At 40.7% G+C, this 12,185-nt stretch overlaps 2 protein-coding genes across 2 annotated transcripts in view; one reads left to right on the top strand and one right to left on the bottom strand.

The window, feature by feature from the left end:
• Nucleotides 1-5,582, bottom strand: part of F13A1 (coagulation factor XIII A chain) — a 93,521-nt gene extending 87,939 nt beyond the window's left edge. The window contains exons 1-2 of the mRNA XM_084508241.1: nucleotides 5,405-5,582; nucleotides 4,097-4,175 (exon numbers count right to left, since the gene is read on the bottom strand). The gene's annotated coding sequence lies outside the window, so the exon portion shown is untranslated. The remainder of the gene's footprint in view (nucleotides 1-4,096; nucleotides 4,176-5,404) is intronic.
• Nucleotides 1-12,185, top strand: part of LOC311431063 (uncharacterized protein) — a 304,216-nt gene that overhangs the window by 269,296 nt on the left and 22,735 nt on the right. The gene's annotated exons all lie outside the window — the stretch shown is intronic.

Below are 12,185 nucleotides of genomic sequence, written 5' to 3'. Positions count from 1 at the left end.
CATGAAACAAAGTCCCCTGTAAATATTTCATGTGAATGATTTTCACAAAGCCTAACTGGACTGTTTGGATAAAATCATTATCTTTTTGACTTCCACAAAATTGAATGGAATATAGTAGATCTGGAATGAAAATGTCAATGGAGCCGATACCTGATTCTGTGAAACATTTCAGTTTGTCAACTGACCACTAAACAAAGTTTTCCACCACAAAGATATACAGGCAGGCATAAAAATAATAATAATAATAATAATAAAAATAAAAAGATTTCCTGTAAGGCCATTATTTCCTGGAAAAAGTATTATGAGCTTAGAAACAGCAGTTGGACATACTTTTCACCAAAAGGCAGTGGAATCGAGGACACATGTTTGTGCCCTTCAAAAATTTCCTACTCTCGTTCCCCACCTGTTACTCCTCCCGAGCTTTCTTTGAGGGGATGAGAAGGTGCAGGAAGGTCACAGTTTTCCGACAAGCTAGCATCAAGCCCAAGTCCACATGGCTCAGGAGAGCTGAGACTCACAGGCCAAAAAGGCTGCCCAGCCAAAAATGGCCAGACACCTTGTCTTGCTCTCTCCTGGAGTTCTCATTCCAAGTCACAACATCAATATTAAGTCAAAAGTTGTGAGAGACAAATTCCCACTTGTTTCAAAGACCTGTAGACAGAAAAGTTGTGGAAGAAAATGCTAACCCTGAAGAAGCAGCAGCCTATTTGAAATTAAATTTTAAAAGGAGAGTGAAGCATATTGATCTGAGCTTTTCCAGAATAAGACCCTTTCTTCACAACAATCACAAGCATCATATTGATTAAAAAAAAAAAAAAAAGAGAGAGAGAGAGAGAAGAAAGTAATGTTATAAAACAATAAAGAAAATAGTATTTGCCCCACATGTTTTCCTAAAATATTTTGCAACAGAAAAAAAAAAAAAAGGCCTTTTCTTCCTTTTCTTGAGAAAACATTTGTAAATCAAATCGGAATAAGGTCAGCAACAGTCCCTTGCAGATTTGCAGGAACCTTCCAGTTATATATTACATGACCTGTGCTACCATGTGAAGGTGATGTCCATTGGGTTAGCTGTGATCACAACACAATAAATTGTAGAGATTCTTAATAATTGAGTCTCTCTTGCAGCTTCCTCTGTCCTCTATCTAGTCATCCATCTCTCTGTGATTTATAGGATAACACATCCCAATCCTACAGGTAACTCCAAATACCAGCAGTTTATAAATCAACCTACCTCGTAACACTCCTCTCCTTCCTGCCCTAAATGAGCTGCCTATACTCCAAACCAAGTCTCAGGACATTGTCACTGTTTTATCTTCTCCTATTCTGCCAAAACCAAAATAGGAGCTCTGTGACAAAGGATATGGGGAATTACTGTTTTTTTCCAGGGAACAGAAAGGACTTAGTTGAAGGCCCAGAAAGTTCCAAGACTTTGCATTTAGTGTCTTGAGGTTATTTAACTTTTTCTGCGATTTTATGGTCACCTTTTAACTAAAAATAACCTGAGCTCTAACCAAAGCATCTGTCTTTATAAATAGATAAAAGCAGCTGCACTATATATTTCACAAATATGTCTAAAATATTTCTTGATTCTTTCTACTGAGGTATGTTCTAGGAAGATTAACATGGCTTACAAGTATGATTAGCAAAGCTGCAGCCAAATAATGTGTATAAACCTTTACCAACCACAGCACCATGCAGTTTCTGAGTTACTGTGAGCATGTTTTTTGGCACATACATGTGCAGGACAAAAGTACTGCAAGTATCAAAATTATTTCAATACAGATCGCATGTGAACATGCTAGTGACTAACACACAGTGGCCACATCTCAGCTTCTCCTTACGAGTCCTCCAAAGAAATGCCCATGTGATGGTGCTCAGTGTGCAGGGTACACTCAACTGAACACCCAAAGAGAGCAGACACCTTCCTACAAAAATTTCAGTTGCCTATAGCTCTTTAACCAGACCAAATCTTTTGGTTTACATTTTTACTGAACCCTCACTTACACAAGTTCCCAAAGATATTTCTGTGGGAGTTTTTTCCTAAATGAAAGCTGGGTAAGAATCTGGATTAGCCTAATTTGCAATTAAAAGAGCCGTGAAACTACAACAGGAGAAACTGCTTTTGGAAGGACTGACAGGGAGCACTGATGCTGTTGCCAAGGTAAGAAAGATCATTCAAATATACTTGATAAAAATCAAATGTAACTCTAGCTGCTTGCATTCCACTGTGATATGGTCCATTACTCTCAGAGGAGAAAAGTCCCTGTGAATTAATCTATGTGACTAACATCTCAAGGGTGGGACTTAGAACAAACATGTCTCATAAGCAACACACTTTCTGTATCCCCATACTGGAAACATAAATTACGTTCTATTTAAAAGTTGATTTAAAAAATAAACATGAACCTGCCTCTAACTCTTAACATAAGACAGAACGTGTTCTAGAGTGCTAAGTAAAGAAAATTTTATGATAAGAGGAAGATTTCCTCACTGCTGAATTATTCAGGAGTTCTCCCTTCCTATTCCCTGGGGTTCTTTGAGACACATCAGAACTCTAGCACTTCAGGGAGCATGCAGAGCTCTGATTCTGATTTTGAGTATGGAAGGAGTTGAGTCGCTTTATTCACAGCAAACGTCTGTGTCACCAACACAGGACCAATAACAACAGTATCAAAAGAATAACTTCATTTAGATCATCAGTTAAGGGATTAATTTTACCCTCTGAGCTGCATGGCTACTTCTGGAGTAAAACTTTGGCTGGTGCTTTCTTTCACAGAATTTCTAGGTTGGAAGAGACCTCAAGATCATCGAGTCCAACCTCTGACCTAACGCTAGCAGTCCCCACTAAACCATATCCCTAAGCTCTACATCTAAACGTCTTTTGAAGACTTCCAGGGATGGTGACTCCACCACTTCCCTGGGCAGCCTGTTCCAATGCCTCACAACCCTTTCTGTAAAGAAGTTCTTCCTAACATCTAACCTAAAACTCCCCTGGCTCAACTTAAGCCCATTCCCCCTCGTCCTGTCACCAGGCACGTGGGAGAACAGGCCAACACCCACCTCACTACAGCCTCCCTTGAGGTACCTATAGAGAGCGATAAGGTCGCCCCTGAGCCTCCTTTTCTCCAGGCTGAACAAGCCCAGCTCCCTCAGCCGCTCCTCATAGGACTTGTTTTCCAGGCCCCTCACCAGCTTCATCGCCCTTCTCTGCACCCGCTCAAGCACCTCGATGTCCTTCTTGTAGCGAGGGGCCCAAAACTGAACACAGTACTCGAGGTGCGGCCTCACCAGAGCTGAGTACAGGGGGACGATCACCTCCCTAGCCCTGCTGGTCACACTGTTCCTGATACAAGCCAGGATGCCGTTGGCCTTCTTGGCCACCTGAGCACACTGCTGGCTCATATTCAGCCGACTATCCACCATCACTCCCAGGTCCTTCTCTGCCTGGCAGCTCTCCAACCACTCCTCTCCCAGCCTGTAGCTCTGCTTGGGGTTATTGCGCCCCAGGTGCAGGACCAGGCACTTGGCCTTCTTGAACTTCATACAGTTGACCTCAGCCCATCGGTGCAGCCTATCCAGATCCTCCTGCAGAGCTTTCCTACCCTCAAGCAGATCGACACACGCACCTAACTTGGTGTCATCTGCAAACTTACTGAGGGTGCACTCGATGCTCTCGTCCAGATCATCGATGAAGATATTAAAGAGGACCGGCCCCAGCACCGAGCCCTGGGGGACGCCACTAAAAAGCCATGAGGAAATCCATGGTTACCTGATCAGACTGTACAAAGTGCTGGGTGCCATCAAATATGATGGAAGGAAATGGCAAGCGGGACTGTTGCTCAGATGAAATTTTCTAAGTGGAAATTCCATTAGAATTGTTCTGCTTTCTGCTTGGTTCTACTGCAAGGCTTCTTGCTCAAGGGATCAACAAATTCAGTGAGCAGACCCAGTCCAAACCTGGTTAGCCACAGCAATAACCATTATGAATCAGCTGAAATTTTCAGCGGAAATTTCTATTACATTTCCAAGATCAGTGTAAGAAGCCACAAACATGTATTTATTATATTCAGATTTGCATTCAAATGATCCAGTTCACCTTGTGAATGTTCTGTCTACGTCTTCACAACTGGACTGGAGGTCATACTGATCACCTTCAGTGTAGCCAGGTAGCCAGCCTGCCAGAACCAAAAATGAGAACAGGCTTCAATGATGACACAACACAACTGAATCTTGACCTCAGGGCAACATTTTTTTCTGGTACAGCTAGAGATTTGTGAAATGAGCAATTACACAAGAGTTCTCAGAAGTCAGAGAGGAGAGTTCTCAGAAGTCAGGTTAAAGGAAAAACACAGAGGCATCTTCCAGAAATACATCAACCCTGTACCCTTGCAGGGATGCCAAACAAGAACTTTGACATCAGTTAATATCCTCTCTTGTGTAGCTGGACTGACTTTTTAATTTCTTAACCACCCATTGAGGGCTTTGCCCTTTAGGATTTGGGGGAAGGAGATTACAAGTATGTGTGAGTATGATGAAAGGGGGAAAAAAGATGGAGGGGATCATTTCCAAAAAAGTGTGAGATGTGTTTGTTGTTGCTGTTGTTGTTGTTGTTGTTTTTTTAACTTACAAGAAATGTCTTTTTCAACAGTTACAGTTCTCTTTCCTTATTTTTGCTATATCAGTGACGTACTGAAATACCACCACTTTGACACTGAAATTCTCTTTGGAATGGAAAGGTGGTAGTGAACGTATTGCCTGTGATTTCAGTTCATCCATTTGAGTATACTGGTTATTCCAACCAGTATGGGCTCCGTTGCCCATGTAGTTTTGAATATTTCTATTTCATGCATCCCCTCCCAGCATGATTTTCTAAGTGTCTGCAAAGTAATCACCTTCAGCTGTGGCTCAGAAATGTCACAAAAGTTGTATATAAAGCACAGGAAACTTCCTCAGGTTTTGGGGTGTCTAGATGGCAACTAAGAATAATAAATCTGAAGTCACATGCTGGTTTTGGAGATCAGACTCATGATTTTATCAATGTCTGTCATGGCACTAACAGGTTGAAGAGTCCAAATCTATTTAGGTGCTGCTTGGACAGAAACTGGTTCATACCCTTGAACAGCTTGGTTTCTCCCTCCATACATTTCCTATTCCTCCCAAAATACCACTCTTGTGAGCTCTACAAGCTGCTACATAAATATTTCTCTCACTGTGTCCATGTTTTTTTTTTCTGGGATAGTGTCTTGAGTCCTACATCAGGAGCACTGAGCAAATCAGAACAGCTACTATTCAGGCAAGGACATATTCAAAGACTTTATCCCTTCAGTTGCACAATTTGAGAGCAGGCAGAGAAACAGTATCACACCATATAGATCCCCATTTGTAATACGGTAGATTAACTGACCTGAGCTACTCTTTCTCAGTGTCTAGTCAAACTCTGGCTCTGCTCATTTCAACGGTCTTTTGAGCTGCTACTATCTCAAAGGATGTCACACTGGCACCAAAGTCCTCTCCAGTTTGTGCCTGAAGTCTGGTTCTCCACTTCCCATCATAATCTAAGAAGAGCCTTTAAATCGCTTTCTCCTCTGGAGGGTTGCAGGCACATGTGAATTTCCAACTGCAAGATACTCTGAACAGAGAAATTTCAAAAGACACACTGAAATAATAAAGTGGTGATTTACACATAGTCTACAGTAGGGAAAGCTGGAGTATTTCTTTAGCACACTACTGAAACATCTCTCTTTTACTTTAGGATGAACATGTAATTTTGAATACCATCTTATGAGTCCATGTGTATGTGATAAATTCCTTCCTGATCTTCAGGGCTGAGGCCAGCTGCTCACCCCTCCTCTACAAGCAACAGAATTTTCCCAGATGCCATTCATCTGTGAAAGGCCTTTTTTCTGTCACTGATGACTGAGATCTAGTCCTAAACCAGCCCATGCTGTTTTTATAAAAATTTATCCTGAAAAAGTGCACTGGAGAACTGGGTACAGAGTTTTAATTTAACAAGCCTCTTTTAGGACACTCCATTAACATACATTTAATATTATGGATATCTTGCTAAAACATAACAGTAAATACATATACAATGAGCAAATCCACTGTTTTGTTTGTTTGTTTGTTTGTTTGTTTAAAAAAGGAGATATTTGGTATTCACTAATCTAGATACTTTCATAGCCCTTTCTTCAAACCTGAGTAATTTTTGTTTTTTCAAGAAATATAAAATATTCAGTTCTCCCTTTGAAATTTGAACAAATACATTCGAAATAATAGAGTTTCCCACAGAACCAACATTTTATTTCCTAAGAAAACAGGTTTTAAAGTTTTGAATATCTGTTTTGCTTTTTTTTTTATATTATTATTTAATAAGATCAGGTAATATTTAGATGAGATATTGGATAGTAGCTAACTACTATATTGACTATTTATTTTGTGCCAAAATAGTCAATATAACAATAGTTGAGGAATTGAAAATGATTATGAGGCCTACTGAAGGTAACTGAATTTTATATATTAATCTCCAACAAAAGTAATAGTATAAACCCAAAGATACCACAACCCAACTTTATCCCTTCAACTATTCAATTTTCAGAAAATACTGTCAAATAGCTGCTACTGGATTCTACAGAATTTGCAAAAGCAAGCTTTTGCAAAGATCTCTAGACCATAAAAATATTTCCTTAAAGGTTTTCATGAGCAAAAGTGGCATTAATAAAATTTCTGCCTGTCCCTATCTCCCTATCTTAATAAAGATCCTTTCAAATGGACATCATTCTGCCAAATGGGGGGGAGGGGCGGGGGGAGAGAGGGAGGAAGGCAACTGTTAAGAAAAAATTATTTGTGCTTATTTTTCCATTTATCATTTTGATATATGTGTATGCTTTTGGAACATGTGTATGTACAAAGAGGAGTGAGCAGGAAAAAAGGAAGGGAAAACAGGGATAGTTTTTAATAGTTTTCAAATTCAAAATGAAGTTTTTACAGAGAGACAGTTAATATTTTAGACTGTTCCTCAATGTAAATGTGTGAAGATATCTAGAAAGTAAAACATTTTAAAATAACCTTTTTTCTTTTCTTTTAGTCTATACTCCAACATGCTGCATAAAATAGCATGAAATATTTTCAATTCACCCTGTCAAATGCTTTTTCAAATTCTCTGTAAGTCTGCCCATGTAGACCATGACTAGAAATAGCTCCTTAATATAAGATAGGCCAATAAAAGTTCTGCCCTGTAACAGCATGTGTATTAAAGCACAAGTACATGGCACAACTTCAACTGGTACAAACACAGAGACATGAGAGAGCTCTAACATGTGGCATGAAATTAGAGCCAAGGGTTTGTATTGACATGAAGGAAAGCAGTGACATATATGAAGACAAATATGAAGCAGTGACTATATAAATAAGGATGTTCTAGGAAAAAGACCTAGAACCTGCTGACAATAAGAGCGTGAGTCAAGGGAACAAATAGAGTCGCCAGATAGCACACAGTGTAGAGCGTAAAAGGAGGGAGGCGTGGACATAAGGAGACTTAATTCCTGAGCTAGCACCAGCCTCACATAATGTGGCTGAGGTTAAACTTTTAACTGCTCCTGGAAGTACAGTGGCTTGTGAAAAAAGACCAACATTTTTGTAATTGCACAGTGTTAGTAAAGTTTTGGGAAGTCTGCTGTGGTTACTGTCACATTGTCACCAGCTGGAACAGAAATCTGAATTGCGCAGTGGTACCTTTGCTCTTGTCAGGCATAACAACATCAGAAATAGATTTATCAAGTAAGTAATGGAGAGCTGCACAAAGAGATTTTGACAAATGGTGCTTAAAATTTAATGTTTAAGACACAAATGTTTCCTCAGAATTCCAGAAAACATAAGCTAGTTTGTTCACCTCCACCTTATTTTCTTTCAGCTTTTAGAACCAAACAACTTCTCTGCCTGCGTGAGATTTTTATAAAATTACTTATCAGTCAGAAGAGGTAGTAGAAGGTTGTTTTTTCTTCTTTCAGCAATCCACGACAGTCATTTTTCTCCAGCTGTGGAACACTGTAATATTAAGCAACACAACCTCACCCATTGTGACAGCTACATTTTTTGTTTAATCTTTGAAGTCTGTTACTTTCTTCACTAAAAGGCCAAGAGATGCAATTTCTTTAAAGACAACAGTTTCCATTAGCAATAGCATTTGGTCAGCTAGGGACCTAGCACTACAAGGCCAGCCTTAACAAGCACAATTTGAATAATCTGGAGGCTCTCACTAACAGGTTACAACAAAAAATTTACCCAGTGACTGTGTATTTAAGAGAACTAAGATTTGACCTATTAGACAGACATATCTTCCTCATGTGAACCTCAAGTGTGATTGTTACTATCATTATAGTCATCCTTGTTCAAAAAGAAAAGTTTGAAGAAACACTTCAATGGTCAGCATCAGGACTTCAGGCTATTACGTTACTATCACACTAATAATTGGCCTAAGGCTGCTTTCTAACCTACATATACCACTCTGGAAAAACCATAAATGCTCTTGACTACATTTATGCAAGAAGAGGAAATTGAACGGGATATGCTCAGATATTTCAGATATACTTATTGCTGTTTATCAATTTTATATTTCTAAATTTGTCTCCTCAGAGAAAATGTCTCTATCTTAAGTCTGCTCCTCTCAAAATGATTTATAACCTTCATCTACAATAATGCCAGCATCTTTAAAAGATCTGAGACTTGAATTAGAAACCAGACATGATTGAATCATGGCTATTCCATAGAGCAATGCTGCATCGTATTGTTTGAAGATACATTCAGACCTTCCATGACTTGCACTACTTACAGACATGCTGCCAGGGTAGAACAAGAGAATCAGAAGCACGGTGATTTTTACTTATCTTCAGAGGTGAGGTAATGTTGGGATCACAAAGATATGCTATGGAATAAGTACAGGTTATCGCCTCTAACTTGTTCCAAAAGCATTCTGATCCATCCTTGCATTTCTAATCCCCTAGAACTGTTACTTGTATTCTGGTGCATGTCCGGTGCTCTCTACAAGCTATTCATAGTAGAGATCAACAAAAAGTTGCACAGAACAGCAACTTGTTATCTGAATGTACAAAATTGGTCATTAAAAAAATAAAAAATAAAAAATCATGGGAAAATGCCAATTCTGACAATATTGTCATCCGTGTTTCTCACTTGAGATTTCTTGACTTCCAGAGCAGCAGCTATTTGCTGATTTTCAGATGTCACCCAGAACATGAAAGAACACTAGAATAGAAACTTTACCATAGGTCTCCTTCACAAGCACTTTAGTGTCACACACAGATTTCAATATTTTGTCCAGCCATAGCGTATCTAAACATTCAATCAATTCTAAGTACAAATATGACTCAAAGATTGCCAATACAGTTTGTTGGAAAGGAGTCATAAAATCATTCAGGCTGGAAAAAAACTTCTAAAATAATCTAGTCCAGACTTTAACCTAGCACTTAAGTTCACCACTAAACTGTGATACCAAGTTCTAAATCTACACGTCTTGAAGACCTCCAGGGATGGTGACTCAACCACTTCCCTGGGCAGCCTATTCCAATGTTGCACAACCCTTTCAGTAAAGAAATTTCTCCTAAAACCCAATCTTAAACCTCCCCTGGTACAATTTGAGGTCATTTCCCCTCATATTATCACTTGGTGCTTGGGAGAAGAGCCCAATCCCCACCTCACTATAGCCTCCTTTAAGGTAATTGAGGTAACTGTTGAATGCAACAAGGTCTCTGAGCCTCCTTTGCTCCAAGCTAAACAACCCCAGTTCCCTCAGCCACTCCTCATAAGACATTTTCTAGACCCTTCACTGTCTTTGTTGCCCTTCTTCAGACACACTCCAGCACCTCAATGTCTTTCTTGTGGTGAGGGGTCCAAAACTGAACACAGCATTCGAGGTGTGGTCTCAGCAGAGCAAGTACAAGGGAACACTCACTTCCCTGGTCCTGCTGGCCACACTGTTTCTTATACAAGCCAGGTTGCTGTTGGCCTTCTCGGCCACCCGAGCACACTGCTAACTCATGTTCAGCCAGCTATCGACCAATATCCCCAGGTCCCTTTCCCATGGGCACATTTCCTGCCACTCTTGCCCCATCCTGTAGCATTACATGGGGTTGTTGTGCCCCAAGTGCAGGATCTGGCACTTGGCCTTGCTGAACTTCATACAGTTGGTCTCGACCCATTGGTTCAGCCTATCTAGATCCCTCTGCAGAGCTCTCCTACCCTCAAGCAGATCAACACTAGTGCCTAACTTGGTGTCATCTACAGATTTACTGAGTCTGCATTCAATCCCATGTCCAGATCATTGATAAAGATATTAAGGAGAACTGGCCCTGGGGGACACCACTAGTGGACCGGCCTCCAGCTATATTTAACTTCATTCACCACGACTCACTGGGCCTGGCCACACAACTAGATTTAACCCAACAAAGCATACACCCATCCAGACATTGAGCAGCCAGCTTCTTCAGGAGAATGCTGTGGAAAATGATGTCAAAAGCCTTACTGAAGTCTAGGTAGACCATATCCGTAGCCTTTCCCTTATCCATTGAGTGTGTCACCTTGTCATAGAAAGAGATAAGGTTCATCAAGCAGGATCTGTCTTTGATACACCCATGCTGACTGGGCCTAATCACCTGGTTGTATTGTGCGTGCTGTGTGATGGCACTCAAGACAATCTGCTCCATGAGCTTTACCAGCACTGAGGTCAGACTAACAAGCCTGTAGTTTCCTGGATCCTCCTTCTGTCTGTTCTTGTAGACAGACATCACATTTGCCAGCTACCAGTTGACTGGGACCTCCCCTGATAGCCAGGACTACTGATAAATGATGGAAAGTGGCTTGGTGAGCACTTCCACCAGCTCCCTCAGTACCCTCAGGTTAATCCCATCTGGCCCCCTAGACATGCGTACATCTGAGTAGCAGGTCATTAACCATTTCCTCATGGATTATGAGGGCTTCATTCTGCTCCCTATCCCTATCTACCAGCTCAAGGGACTGAGTACCCAGAGAACAACTGGTCTGACTGCTAAAGACTGAGGCAAAGAAGGCATTAAGTACCTTAGCCTTTTCTTCATCTCTGGTCTCTCTGTTTCCCTCCACCTCCAACAAAGGATGATTCTCCTTAGTCCTCCTTTTCTTGTTTATTCATTTATAAAAAACATGTATTATTGTCTTTAACAGCAATAGTCAGACTGAGCTCAAGCTGGGCTTTGGCCCTTCTAATTTTGCTCCTGTACAGCCTCACAACATCTTTATAGCCCTCCTGAGGGACTCACCTCTTCTTCCAAAGGTCATAAATCCTCTTTTTCTATATGAGTTCAGCCAGGCCAGTCTTCTTCTGTACCGGCTCATCTTTCAGCATGTGGGGATGGCCTGTTCCTGTGCCTTTAGGATTTCTTTCTAGAAGAGTGTACAGACTTCCTGGACTTCTTTGCCCTTCGGGACTGACTCCTAAGGGACTCCACCAGTTAGTCTTCTTAACAGGACAAAGTCTGCCCTCTGGAAGCCCAGGGTGGCAGTTCTGCTAATCCCCCTCCTTACTTTTCCAAGAATTGCAAACTCTACTAATTTGTTATCACTGTGCCCAAGACGGCCTCCAACCTTCACATTACCCATAAGTCCTTCTCTATTTACAAGCAAAATGTCCAGTGGGACAATGTCCCTAGGTGGCTTGTTCACCAGCTGTGTCACTAAATCATCTTTCACACACTCTAGAAAACTCCTAGAATACAACAAAGACCTTGGCACAGGCCTCAGGTTTCAAGAAAGTTTCAGATCAAGGAAATTTACATCACTGATTTCTGGTAAGTATACACCTTGAGAATAAGACCTGGCTTTGGGATTGGTTTGACCTCAAGTAGATTTGGATCCAAAAGAAGGAGATCCTATTATCCTGTAGGAAATAAATTCCTCTTTTTATAACCTCTTCTATTTAAGCTTCATTTTAGTAGAGTCCTCTTAAGTCTTTAAGTCATTGGCTGACTTTAGCATGACGTGTGAAGGACCAATGTAGAAAAACTGATGTGTGGTCAGAATCTAGTGGACCCCAGAGACCTCACAAAATCCCCAAATGAATCACGTTTTTACAGCGCTGATCCATTCTGCTCACCTCTGTCTTCTGTAACTCTCTTCTCCATGATTTACTTGCTTTAAAA

Source organism: Aythya ferina, assembly GCF_964211825.1.
Source record: "Aythya ferina genome assembly, chromosome: 2".
Taxonomy (NCBI): Eukaryota; Metazoa; Chordata; class Aves; order Anseriformes; family Anatidae; genus Aythya; species Aythya ferina.
This window is presented reverse-complemented; position numbering and strand designations above follow the sequence as displayed.